Source organism: Balaenoptera borealis (genome assembly GCF_965194805.1).
Source record: "Balaenoptera borealis genome assembly, chromosome: 14".
Classification (NCBI taxonomy): Eukaryota; Metazoa; Chordata; class Mammalia; order Artiodactyla; family Balaenopteridae; genus Balaenoptera; species Balaenoptera borealis.
In genome coordinates this window covers 35,304,118-35,316,641 of record NC_138875.1, presented here as the reverse complement: position 1 = coordinate 35,316,641, position 12,524 = coordinate 35,304,118, and the positions used below count along the sequence as shown (strand labels likewise).

Genomic DNA, 12,524 nt, shown 5'->3' with positions numbered 1-12,524 from the left:
AAACATCTTTTTTGGAGTACAATTGCTTTACAATGGTATGTTAGTTTCTGCTTTATAACAAAGTGAAACAGTTATACATATACATATATCCCCATATCTCCTCCATCTTGCGTCTCCCTCTCACACTCCCTATCCCACCCATCTAGGTGGTCACAAAGCACTGAGCTGATCTCCCTGTGCTATGCGGCTGCTTCCCACTAGATATCTATTTTACATTTGGTAGTATATATAAGTCCATGCCACTCTTTCACTTCATCCCAGCTTACCCTTCCCCCTCTGCATGTCCTCAAGTCCATTCTATAGTCTGCATCTTTATTCCTGTCTTCCCCCTAGGTTTTTCAGAACTTTTTTTTTTTAATTCCATATATATATATATATATATATATATATATATATATATATATATATTAGCATGTGATATTTATTTTTCTTTTTCTGACTTACTTAACTCTATATGACAGTCTCTAGGCTCATCCACCTCACTATAAATAACTCAGTTTCGTTTCTTTCTATGGCTGAGTAATATTCCATTGTATATATATGCCACATCTTCATTATCCATTCATCTGTCGATGGACACTTAGGTTGCTTCCATGTCCTGGCTATTATAAATATTGCTGCAATGAACATTGTGGTAAATGACTCTTTTTGAATTATGGTTTTCTCAGGGTATATGCCCAGTAGTGGGATTACTGGGTCATATGGTAGTTCTATTTTTAGTTTTTTAAGAAACCTCCATACTGTTCTCCATAGTGGCTGTATGAAATTACAGTACCACCAACAGGCAAGAGGGTTGCCTTTTCTCCACACCCTCTCCCGCATTTATTGTTTGTAGATTTTTTGATGATGGCCTTCTGATTGGTGTGAGGTGATACCTCATTGTAGTTTTGATTTGCATTTCTCTAATGATTAGTGATGTTGAGCATACTTTCCTGTGTTTGTTGGCAATCTGTATATCTTCTATGGAGGAATGTCTATTTAGGTCCTCTGCCCATTTTTGGATTGGGTTGTTTGTTTTTTAGATATTGAGCTGCATGAAGCTGCTTGTAAAATTTAGAGATTAATCCTTTGTTAGTTGCTTCATTTGCAAATAGTTTCTCCCATTCTGAGGGTTGTCTTTTCATCTTGTTTGTGGTTTCCTTTGCTGTGCAAAAGCTTTTAAGTTTCATTAGGTCCCATTTGTTTATTTTTGTTTTTATTTCCATTTCTCTAGGAGGTGGGTCAAAAAGGATCTTTTTGTGATTTATGTCTTAGAGTGTTCTGCCTATGTTTTCTGCTAAGAGTTTGATAGTGTCTGGCCTTACATTTAGGTCTTTAATCCATTTTGAGTTTATTTTTGTGTATGGTGTTAGGGAGTGTTCTAATTTCATTCTTTTACATGTAGCTGTCCAGTATTCCCAGCACCACGTATTGAAGAGGCTGCCGTTTCTCCATTGTATATCCTGCCCTCCTTTATCAAAAACAAGGTGCCCATATGTGTGTGGGTTTATCTCTTGGCTTTCTATCTGTTCCATTGATCTATATTTCTGTTATTGTGCCAGTACCATACTGTCTTGGTTACTGTAGCTTTGTAGTATAGTCTGAATTCAGGGAGTCTGATTCCTCCAGCTCTGTTTTTCTTTCTCAAGGTTGCTTTGGGTATTTGGGGTCTTTCGTGTTTCCATACAAATTTTGAAACTTTTTGTTCTAGTTCTGTGAAAAATGCCATTGGTACTTTGATTGTGATTGCATTGAATCTGTAGATTGCTTTGGGTAGTATAATCATTTTCACAAAATTGAGTTTTCCAATTCAAGAACATGGTATATCTCTCCATCTGTTTGTGTCATCTTTAATTTCTTTCATCAGTTTCTTACAGTTTGGTTCAGTGAGTTGTGTAGGCTTCCTGGTGGAGGGGACTGGTGCCTGTGTTCTGGTGGATGAGGCTGCATCATGTCTTTCTGGTGGGCATGACCACTTCCGGTTGTGTGTTTTTGTGTGTCTGTGAACTTATGATTTTAGGCAGCCACTTTGCTAATGGGTGGAGTTGTGTTCTTGTCTTGTTAGTTGTTTGGCATAAGGTGTCTGGCACTGTAGCTTGCTGGTTATTGAGTGGAGCTGGTTCTTAGAGTTGAGATGGAGATCTGTGGGAAAGCTTCTGCCATTTGATATTACGTGGGGCTGGGAGGTCTCAGGTGGACCAGTGTCCTGAATGCTGTTCTCCCACCTCAGAGGCTCAGGCCTGACACCTGGCTGGAGCACCATGACCCTGTCAGCCACAGGGCTCAGAAGAAAAGGGAGAAAGAAAGAAAGAAAGAAAGAAAGAAAGAAAGAAAGAAAGAAAGAAAGAAAGAAAGAAAGAAAGAAAGAAAGAAGGAAAGAGAAAGAAAGAAAGAAAGAAAGAATAAAATAATAAAATATAATAAAGTTATTAATATAAAAAAATAAAAAATATTATTAAAAATTAAAAAAATAATAAAGTAGTCAAAAAAAAAAAAAAGGAAAGAAAGAAAGAAGAGAACAACCAAACAAAAAACAAACCCACCAATGATAACAAGTGTTAAAAACTACTGGAAAAAAAAAAGAAAAAAACGGACAGACAGAACCCTAAGACAAATGGTAAAAACAAAGCTATACAGACAAAATTACACAAAGAAACATACACATACACACTCACAAAAAGAGAAAAAGGAAATGAATATATATATATATATATATATATATATATATATATATGGAAGAGAGCAACCAAATCAATAAGCAAACATATCAATGATAATATACTCTAAATACTAAGCTAAGATAATGATAAAACCAGAAACAAATTAGATGCAGAAAGCAAACCCCAAGTCTACAGATGCTCCCTAAGTCCACTGCCTCAGTTTTGGGATGATTCGTTGTCTAGTCAGGTATTGCATAGATTCCATAGATGCGGGGTATATCAAGTTGATTGTGGAAATTTAATCCGTTTCTCCTGAGGCTGCTGGGAGAAATTTCCCTTTCTCTGCTTTGTTTGCACAGCTCCTGGGGTTCAGCTTTGGATTTGGCCTGGCCTGTGCATGTAGGTCACCTGATGGTGTCTGTTCTTCACTCAGACAGGACGGGATTAAAGTGACAGCTTATTAGGGGGCTCTGGCTCACTCAGGCAGGTAGGAGGGAGGGGTATGGAATGTGGGGCAGGCCTGCAGTGGCAGAGGCCGGCATGACATTGTAAAGGCTTGAGGTGTGCTGTGTGTTCTCCTGTGGAAGTTGTCCCTGAATCATGGGACCCTTGCAGCGGCAGGCTGCATAAGCTCTCGGGAGGAGTGGTATGGATAGTTACCTGTGCTTGCACACAGGCTTCTTGGTGGCTGCAGCAGCAGCCTTAGCATCTCATACCCGTCTCTGGTGTCTGCACTGATAGCCGTGGCTCGTGCCTGTCTCTGGAGCTCATTTAGGTGGTGCTCTGAATCCCCTCTCCTCGTGCATCTGGAAACAATGGTCTATTGCTCTTAGGCAGTTCCAGACTTTTCCCCGGACTCCCTCCCAGCTAATTGTGGTGCACTAGCACCCTTCAGGCTGTGTTCACACAGCCAACCCCAGTCCTCTCCCTGGGATCTGACCTCCAAAGTTGGAGCCTCAGCTCCCAGCCCTCACCCACCCCAGTGGGTGAGCAGACAAGCCTCTCAGGCTGGTGAATACTGGTCGGCAGCAATCGTCTGTACGGGAATCTCTCTGCTTTGCCCTCTGCACCCGTTACTGCCCTCTCCTCCATGGCTCTGAAGCTTCCTCCCCGCCGCCCCCTGTCTCCACCAGTGAAGGGGCTTCCTAGTTGTGGAAACTTTTCCTCCTTCACAGCTCCCTCCCAGAGGTGCAGGTCCTGTCCCTATTCTTTTGTTTCTGTTTTTTCCTTTTTCTTTTGCCCTACCCAGGTACTTGGGGTGTTTCTTGCCTTTTGGGAAGTCTGAGGTCTTCTGCCAGCATTCTGTAGGTGTTCTGTAGGAGTTGTTCCACATGCAGATGTATTTCAGATGTATTTGTGGGGAGGAAGGTGATCTCCACGTCTTACTCCTCCACCATCTTGAAGGTCTCTCCTGAAACACAAACTTTAAATGACACAATAGACCAGATAGATTTAATTGATATTTTTAGGACATTCCACCAGAAAGTGGCAGAATACACTTTCTTCTTAAGTGCACATGGAACATTCTCCAGAATAGATCACGTCTTAGGTCACAAGTCAAGCCTCGGAAAATTTAAGAAAATTGAAATCATTTCAAGCATCTTTTCTGACAACAACACTATGAGATTGGAAATCAATTACAGGAAAAAAACTGTAAAAAACAGAAATACATGGAGGCTAAACAGTGCACTACTAAATAATCAAGAGATCACTGAAGAAATCAAAGAAGAAATAAAAAAAGCATTCATAGAAACAAATCACAATGAAAACATGATGACCCAAAACCTGTGGGACACGTGAGAGAAGTTTATAGCAATTCAAGCTCACCTCAAGAAACAAGAAGAGTCTCAAGTACACAATCCAACCTTACACCTAAAGCAACTAGAAGAAGAAGAACAAAGAAAACCCAAAGATGGTAGAAGGAAAGAAATCATAAAGATCAGAGCAGAAATAAATGAAATAGAAATGAAGAAAACAATGGCAAAGATCAATAAATCTAAAAGTTGGTTCTTTGAGAAGATAAACAATTTTGATAAACCTTTAGCTGGACTCATCAGGAAAACAAGAGAGGACATAAATCAGTAAAATTAGAAATTAAATAGGAGAAATCACAACTGACACTGCAGAAATACAAAGGATTATAAGAGACTACTGCAAACAACTATATGCCAATAAAATGGACAACCACAAAGAAATGGACAAATTCTTGGAAAGGTACAATTTTCCAAGACTGAACCAGGAAGAATTAGAAAATATAAACTGATCTATCACAAGTAATGTAATTGAAACTGTAATTGTTCTTTTATTTTAGTTGTCTAATGCCATGTAACATGTTATCCCCAAACCTAGTGGTTAAAACCAACAATATTTTTTTTTTACTTCTTATGATCATTTATTCATTGTCTTTCTGCCTGTCTTGGTTGAGCTCACTCATGGTGCTATAATCAGCTGATGGGTTGGCAAGAGTGGTGCTCAGTGTAGATCCTAGGGGGCGCTGGGCTCACCCTCTCATGTAGTTTCAGAGTTTCTTTCCCCATATTCTCCTAAGAAATCAGTAGACTAATTGGGGCTTCTTAACTTGGTGATGGAAGTGTTTGAAAAAGGCAATGATAGAAGATCTAAGCCCTTTCAAGATTTAGTCTTGGAAGTTGTCTACACTTCACCTGCATTTCATGGTCAATGCAAGTCACCAAGCCAGCATATACCCAAGGGGAGGAAATTAGACTCTACATTTTAATGGGATGAGATACAAAGTCACACTGCAGAGGGGCTGCAGGATGGGAAGGAAGATTGTGATAATCATTTCAAACCATTCACCACATGCCTCCAACCATCTCATTAAACGATGCATTTCAAATAGTGTATTACTTTTTTAATGAAAATGCATTTATAAAAATTGTTACATTTGTACAGCAAAGTGAATGCTGGCAGCCACCAGAAGCTGGAACAGTCAAGGAACATGTTCTCCAATAAGACCTCCAGAGAGCATGCAACCCTATTGATGCCTTGACTTCAGCTCAGTGATACTGATTTTTGGCTTCTGACCTCCAGAGCTACAAGAGAATAAATCTGTGTTTTAAACCAAAAGTTTTGTGTAAACTTGTTACAGCAACCATGAGAAACTAATACATCAGACACTTTGAATGATAGCAACAGCAATAATTACCAAAAAAAGAAAAAGTTTAAAAAGTTTGTGTAAATGTATGTTTAGAAAGTTCTATTACTCCAGCATACAATGTAAATAAAAACACATCTTTGTATGAAAATAAAATTATATTACATTTATGCTTTGATAGTGTCTAATAATAATCATTATAACATGTTCTGTAAGTATTATTTTTTAAGACTTAGAGCTCTTTGGTTAAAGAAATATTTTAAAAATTCAATTTATGTACATAATTTGTTTCAAAAATATGCTAAGTCAATCAATAAAATATCAATCAATAATAACATATGTACTATTTTTTAAAAAATACAATTCTGCAAGGGAAGAGGAATGGAAATGTGATTTTAAAAAGTAAAGAATGGATATAAAGTTTCCAACTATAGAATCATAACTAATTTGTAAACCATGTTAAATAAAATCTGGTGGGTATTAAACTACTTTGTCATTGTATTTCATTGGAAATCTTTAATATTTTTATTTAAAAGTATTATTACTTACAGTGCACCAGCGTTTATACTCATTTTAACTACATTTATAATAAAAAATTTAGAAGCCAACTTAAAGTATTCTTTTAAGGAGTACATAACCAAATTAATGTGAACATCCCTTTGCCAGAACACATTACCAATTATGCTAAGTTTATTCCATCACTTTTAGGTCACCCTAACACTCATAGGTAACCATTGTTTTTCAACATTCAGGAAGTCTGGTTTTCTTCTGGAGCTACCTAGCATACTAATTTATTTGTATAGTATAATTCAATCATTAGACAATAATCATGTTTCTTTCTTCTCCAACTCATCTCTTTATTCCTGAGATTTTTAACCTTTTTATGCCATGAATTCCATTAACAGCTGAGTGAAGGCTATGACTCATTCCCAGAATAATAATTTTAAGTGATAAAATAAAATATATAAGATTACACAAGAAACCAATTACATTAAAATTCAGTTACAATATATTATAAAATCTAAAATTGTGATGAGTTATGTGTATGATTGTCTCACATAGAACAAAATTCAGCAGCAATTCAAATAACTACTATATTTTTGAGTGAAATCTCAAGGTATCTGTGGCAACAGTAATGCAATGTGAAAATATCTGTGGTACCTATTGTTGACAGCCTGAGGAACTGTTAATAATACTGTGGTTTGTAGCCTACATTCACAATTGAAGTAAACACTAAATTTTATTTAGAAGTTAATGAAGAGAAAGATGCAATTTTTTTTCCCCATCCAAATTCATAACCCACTGAAATTTACACATGAATCTTTTAGGAGGTTTTTGGACTCTAGGTTGAGTCTCACAGGTTTAATGTGTTTAGTTTTTATCTCCTCAATTAAACTGGGACCTTTCTTCAGAAACCCAGTGAGCATATAGGTAAGAACTCTGTTCATAGGAGATGCTGAATGTATATTTAGAGAAATAGTTAATGAACTACTAAAGTTCAAGGTCACTTGCCCTAGATTGCAAAAGTATGAAATACCTTAGCTCAGACTCAATTTTTAGGTCTGACACTAAATTGTGTTCTCATGCATTGTGCTATGCTATATGACAGTCATCAATCTATTTATTGAAATACCTATTCATTCTTTAAAAATATTAACTATATTCCTACTACAAGCCAAGCATATTCTAAGTGTTCAACATAAACATCTGCCTAATTATTGATCCACTCATCTTGCTCTCTGTCACCTATAGATATGTTTATACTATTCTCTGTGTTGTTATACTGCTTGTTTTTCATGGATTTTACTTCTTGACACCAACAGAACATAGTTATCTGAAACTCTCATCATATTTCTGGGATATGTTCATGGAATGCCTGGTCCCAGAATGAAGGCATAACTCTGTTAGTACTTTTAGGCCTATAAGTACGTTTTCATATTTTATGTACTATCACATGTTCATTAGATGATGAATTAAATAGCCTCTCCCAGAAAAAAAAAATTAAGATCAAGAATGGAACGTTAACTAAAGCTGAAAATAACATATACTGTCTTCAGCATAAAATAAGGCACCTGAGATTCCACATTCCCTAGAACATGCATTGTGTAAGCATTCATTTGGACAAATATTGAGTGCCTACTTCCTACTATTTTCTGTAACTGAATGTAACTATGTTGTAACATACGTGAATTTTCATTGCTGAAAGTGGCATTCCATTGTGAACAAAATTTTCATCTGTGTGAAAGGTAAACTTTGTCACATAAAAATATAAACCGCAATCCAGATCTGAGTTTAGTGGTCTGACTTACTGAATTTGCCACTAAAATAACAGTAGATATTCCGATAGACTCTCCCTTTATATTCAACCCTGGGTTTAAGATTATTCTCAGAATGTTATAAAGTCATCTGTCTGATACTTGGCCTTTATATCTAAATTGGTCTTACATTTAATCTAACCCACATCTATTTGTTTCCTGTAAATTCCTTCTTTAAGCCCCTAGGTGGAGAGAAAAAATATGCTTAATGACTCTTCTTTAAATATAAATAACAAATACCACTTACTGCTCTTCTCTGAAGAATTAAAATTGATGTTCTCCTGGATGAGAGACTATTTGGCTTGGGTGAGCACACAGTGACTCCTATCACAAGTGATGCTGCAAAATTTGCTCTGAAGAAAACAAAGGGTGGCTATGACTGAGACAATTTGTCAAGCATTGTACAAAGTGTACAACCTCTGACAAACTAATCATGTTGGAAGGGTTTGCTTTGTAGATCCAAGAAAGTTTTTCCAAAACTCTTTTGTTTTCAGACTGCAATAGGCAAGAAAGCCTTGGAAAACTTTAGAAAAACATAAGCCAGGGCTTCCCTGGTGGTGCAGTGGTTGAGAATCTGCCTGCTAATGCAGGGGACACGGGTTTGAGCCCTGGTCTGGGAGGATCCCACATGCCACGGAGCAGCTGGGCCCGTGAGCCACAACGACTGAGCCTGCGCATCTGGAGCCTGTGCCCCGCAACGGGAGGGGCCGCGATAGTGAAAGGCCCGTGCACCGCGATGAAGAGCGGTCCCCGCACCGCGATGAAGAGTGGCCCCCACCTGCCGCAACTAGAGAAAGCCCTCGCACGAACCGAAGACCCAGCACAGCCAAAAATAAATAAATAAATAAAAATAAAAGTAGCTATAAAAAAAATTAAAAAAAAAAACAAAAACATAAGCCAACATTGAAAATGGTGACTGACGTCTACAGTGAAGAAAACCTACCTTACTGCTAACAGGATGACTCATCTGTAGGAGGTGCAGTTCTTTCTTCTGTTCTCATTAGATCTAGGACCTGGGGCTAAGCATTCCTGTGTCTCAGTAGTAAAGTTGCCAAAGGAAACAAGACATATGGTCAAAGGACTATCTTGGCCCCTGGGTTTTGCAAGACCTTTGCTTTTGCAAAAACCCTTTTGAAATGGATTAAGAGTTCCTATTCTGTCAAAGGAGAGTGATATTCCAATTGACAACTTGTAGGATCAAGAACGCTTCTCAAATGATCAATCCTATGTCCCTTCCTTTTATCTCATATAGTTTCATAAGTCTCTAATTCCATGTGGAGTTAAAAATCATAATATATTAAACATTTGGACATTTGGGCACTTGATGAGTTGTTCTTCTAAAACTTTTCATTTTTTTTTTTAATGTCAATACATTAGTCCTATAATAACCGACATGTGAAAGGGAATAGCATTTATATTGTTACCTGAAAAGTACAACCAAACATTGTACTTTGCTGGAGTGCCTAACATTTGGGGAAGATTTTTATCACTCAGTACAAATACATTTTAATTGCTTCCTGAGCAAAGACATCCCAACCAAGCTCTTTGTCTGGGTACGCACTGTTGTATTCCTGAAGTATTAATTCCTGGCAAACAGTGCACCCACCTGGCCCCAAAGAAAAATTACATAACAATGAGCATGCATTCAGCCTCAGAGCTATGAGTTGCACTTGCTACCTCGCTACATTTACTGCAGTGCACTATCTGTGGATGACAAATGGTGTCTCTCTCTACCAGATCATGAAGCAAAAGTATCCAAGTATTTCTAAGTGTCCTCTTTCTTCTTCTTATTCTCGTTTTTAGTTTTCTCTTTTGATATTAGGAATGATTTTAGAGATGATTACACTCAATTACCTCATTTTGCAGATGAGAAAATTGAGACTCAGAATGGCTAGGAAGTGGCAGAAGAGAGCCAGATTGGAAACCAAAACTTAAAGACAACTTTCATCTCAAAGTATTGGAGGAGGGTCAGAGAAACTTCTCTTCAGGCTCTGTTAGAGTCAACATTTTGATTAAAAAAACTCATTCCTTTCATTCTATAATAGACATTATAGAAATGCAGCAGGTTTTCAAAAAAGAAAGACCATCCCCTATAGATATTTGGAAAAGAGAATCATTCTTTAATTTTCAAATTAGATAATATTATTGTCATGGGAATTCCCCCATCTGTATACTACACCTTTAAGGCACCCCTTCACACCCTTAGTGACTCTATAAATACAAGACTAAAGACATTAAAATAAATTTCTCTTGAATTACATTTTCATTGAGATACAAGAGTTTCCTATGCATGTCCTTATACTATAGATAGATTGACTCTCCAAATTTCATCAACCTTTATCTCTTATTTGATAAGAATTTTTATACTGGTCAGGTTATTTTTGACACATACGCACACACGTAAGTATGTGTGTGCATAAACACATACACACTTACATATACACACTCATATACAGAGGACTCATTTTGTATCAAATATCCAAAATACCTTCAAACTGATTCCAGTTTTTAAAAAAATTCTAAAATTTATATTTTCTGTATAAAAACCACCTGCTTAGTAGACCTCTTCTCTGGCTCTTTATTTTGTCACTATCACTAAAAACAACTTTATTTAATATATCTGTTTCATAGAGAGTTTTCTTGACCAAGTTTTCTTTTGCAAAACAAGAAGAATTGAAGGATCATCTTCCTAACAAAGTTCTTATGGCCAGATGATAGTAGCTGATGAAGATACTCTCCAGACTTCTTTCATGGTACAGTTCCCCATCCAGACAATCTGGCAAAAAGACAAAGCATTCTTAAACAACTGATGATTGTAGCTACTATAGTGTCCTCCAACCTCAAAGGGAATGAAATTGAAACTTGCTTTCAGCCCTAAATTAGATTTAAGGTGGGATAGGGAACAATTCTCACATATCTCTGAACACACAAGGACACGGTCAGGAGTAATGAGCAAACTGAGACTGTGAGCCATGTAAGGAGGGGAACAGAGTCAGGGCTGTAAACATGGCTTCGTATTATTCAGAGGACAATTTGAACGTTCATTCATTTTGGTTATACCAGTAAGCGCTGCTGCTACAGCTGAAAGTCAGATCATTCTGCTTCCAAAAATTTTCCAGTGTAAGAGGACATGCCAACAAGTTTGAATAGAAAATACAAGAGGGAAAATGGGACAAATGTTTAGTATTTTACAAAATAAAACTGTAAGACCTATCAGGAAGTGGTATAAATATGATATAGTCTGCTCTGTTTGTCTACAGTGTTTATTGTTTCCTGAAGTCTTGTCCTCATGCTCACTCTTTCAATTTTAATTTAGATTCCCTCATGTCTCCTCAAAATATCCTTTAAGCCAAAGTGCAAAGTTAATTTTTATTATTAACTCTCCTCTTATTTAATTGACATGTATAAGATACTGCCAAAATATTTACTTGTCAACATTCCCAGTGAATCTTTATTTTACAGTAGGTACTTATGATTACATGAATTAGGATTGGATTCTTTTATCATGTTTTGTTTTTGTTTTTCTTATCCCATACAGTTTTAAAAGCCTACACTTCATGCCAGCTACCATAGAGTTATACCCACTGTGAGCATCCAAGGAATCTATGGACACCAATAAAGATTAGATGAATAGGGCTTCCCTGGAGGCACAGTGGTTGAGAATCTGCCTGCCGATGCAGGGGACACGGGTTCGAGCCCTGGTCTGGGAAGATCCCACATGACACGGAGCAACTAGGCCCGTGAGCCACAACTACTGAGCCTGCGCGTCTGGAGCCTGTGCTCCACAACAAGAGAGGCCGCGATAGTGAGAGGCCCGCACACCGCGATGAAGAGTGGCCCCTGCTTGCCGCAACTGGAGAAAGCCCTCGCACAGAAACGAAGACCCAACACAACCAAAAATAAATAAATAAATAAATAATAATTAAAAAAAAAAAGATTAGATGAATAGGCACAAAGCTATTGAAAAGGTCAATCCATATTCAACATGCATTTCTGTTTGAGTTCTTGCTTTAGTTGATGTTCAAGAATAAAATGTTAAATAAACAAACAAAAAAAAAACAGGAAAGGAAAAGCTTTCTCAATATTTTCAACTTTTTCAAGAATAACTTGTTTTGCTTCACTGTAGTTTGAAAATATGTCATTTTGTGAGATTGATCCAATGGTGGGATAAAGAGCATGTTCTGAAAATCTCTTTTAGAAAGATTTATAATATTAACCTCAGGCTACTTTAAGTCCCCGTCGATCTTTATGAAAACAGCCAAGAGATCCATTTGTTTTCTGAACAGTAGAAAGTCTCTGTTACCTTTTGTCAACCATGATTGAACAAATGACTTTGGGTCAAAGTGATTCAGTTGTGAAATGCCTGGGGTCCTGCCAGCCCCTTGGAATAGACTCAAAAAGCAGTCACTTTGGACCTGAGCTGCCCATTGTAACCAGGGGCTAAGTAGTCCTACT

General features: G+C 37.3%; 1 long non-coding RNA gene across 1 annotated transcript; it reads left to right on the top strand.

Moving 5' to 3' along the window:
- The first annotated feature begins 400 nt into the window (after positions 1–400).
- On the top strand, positions 401–7,765 carry LOC309610901. Its single transcript, XR_014234219.1, has 2 exons — positions 401–683; positions 4,518–7,765. It is a non-coding gene; the product is annotated as an uncharacterized lncRNA (long non-coding RNA).
- The last annotated feature ends 4,759 nt before the right edge of the window (positions 7,766–12,524 follow it).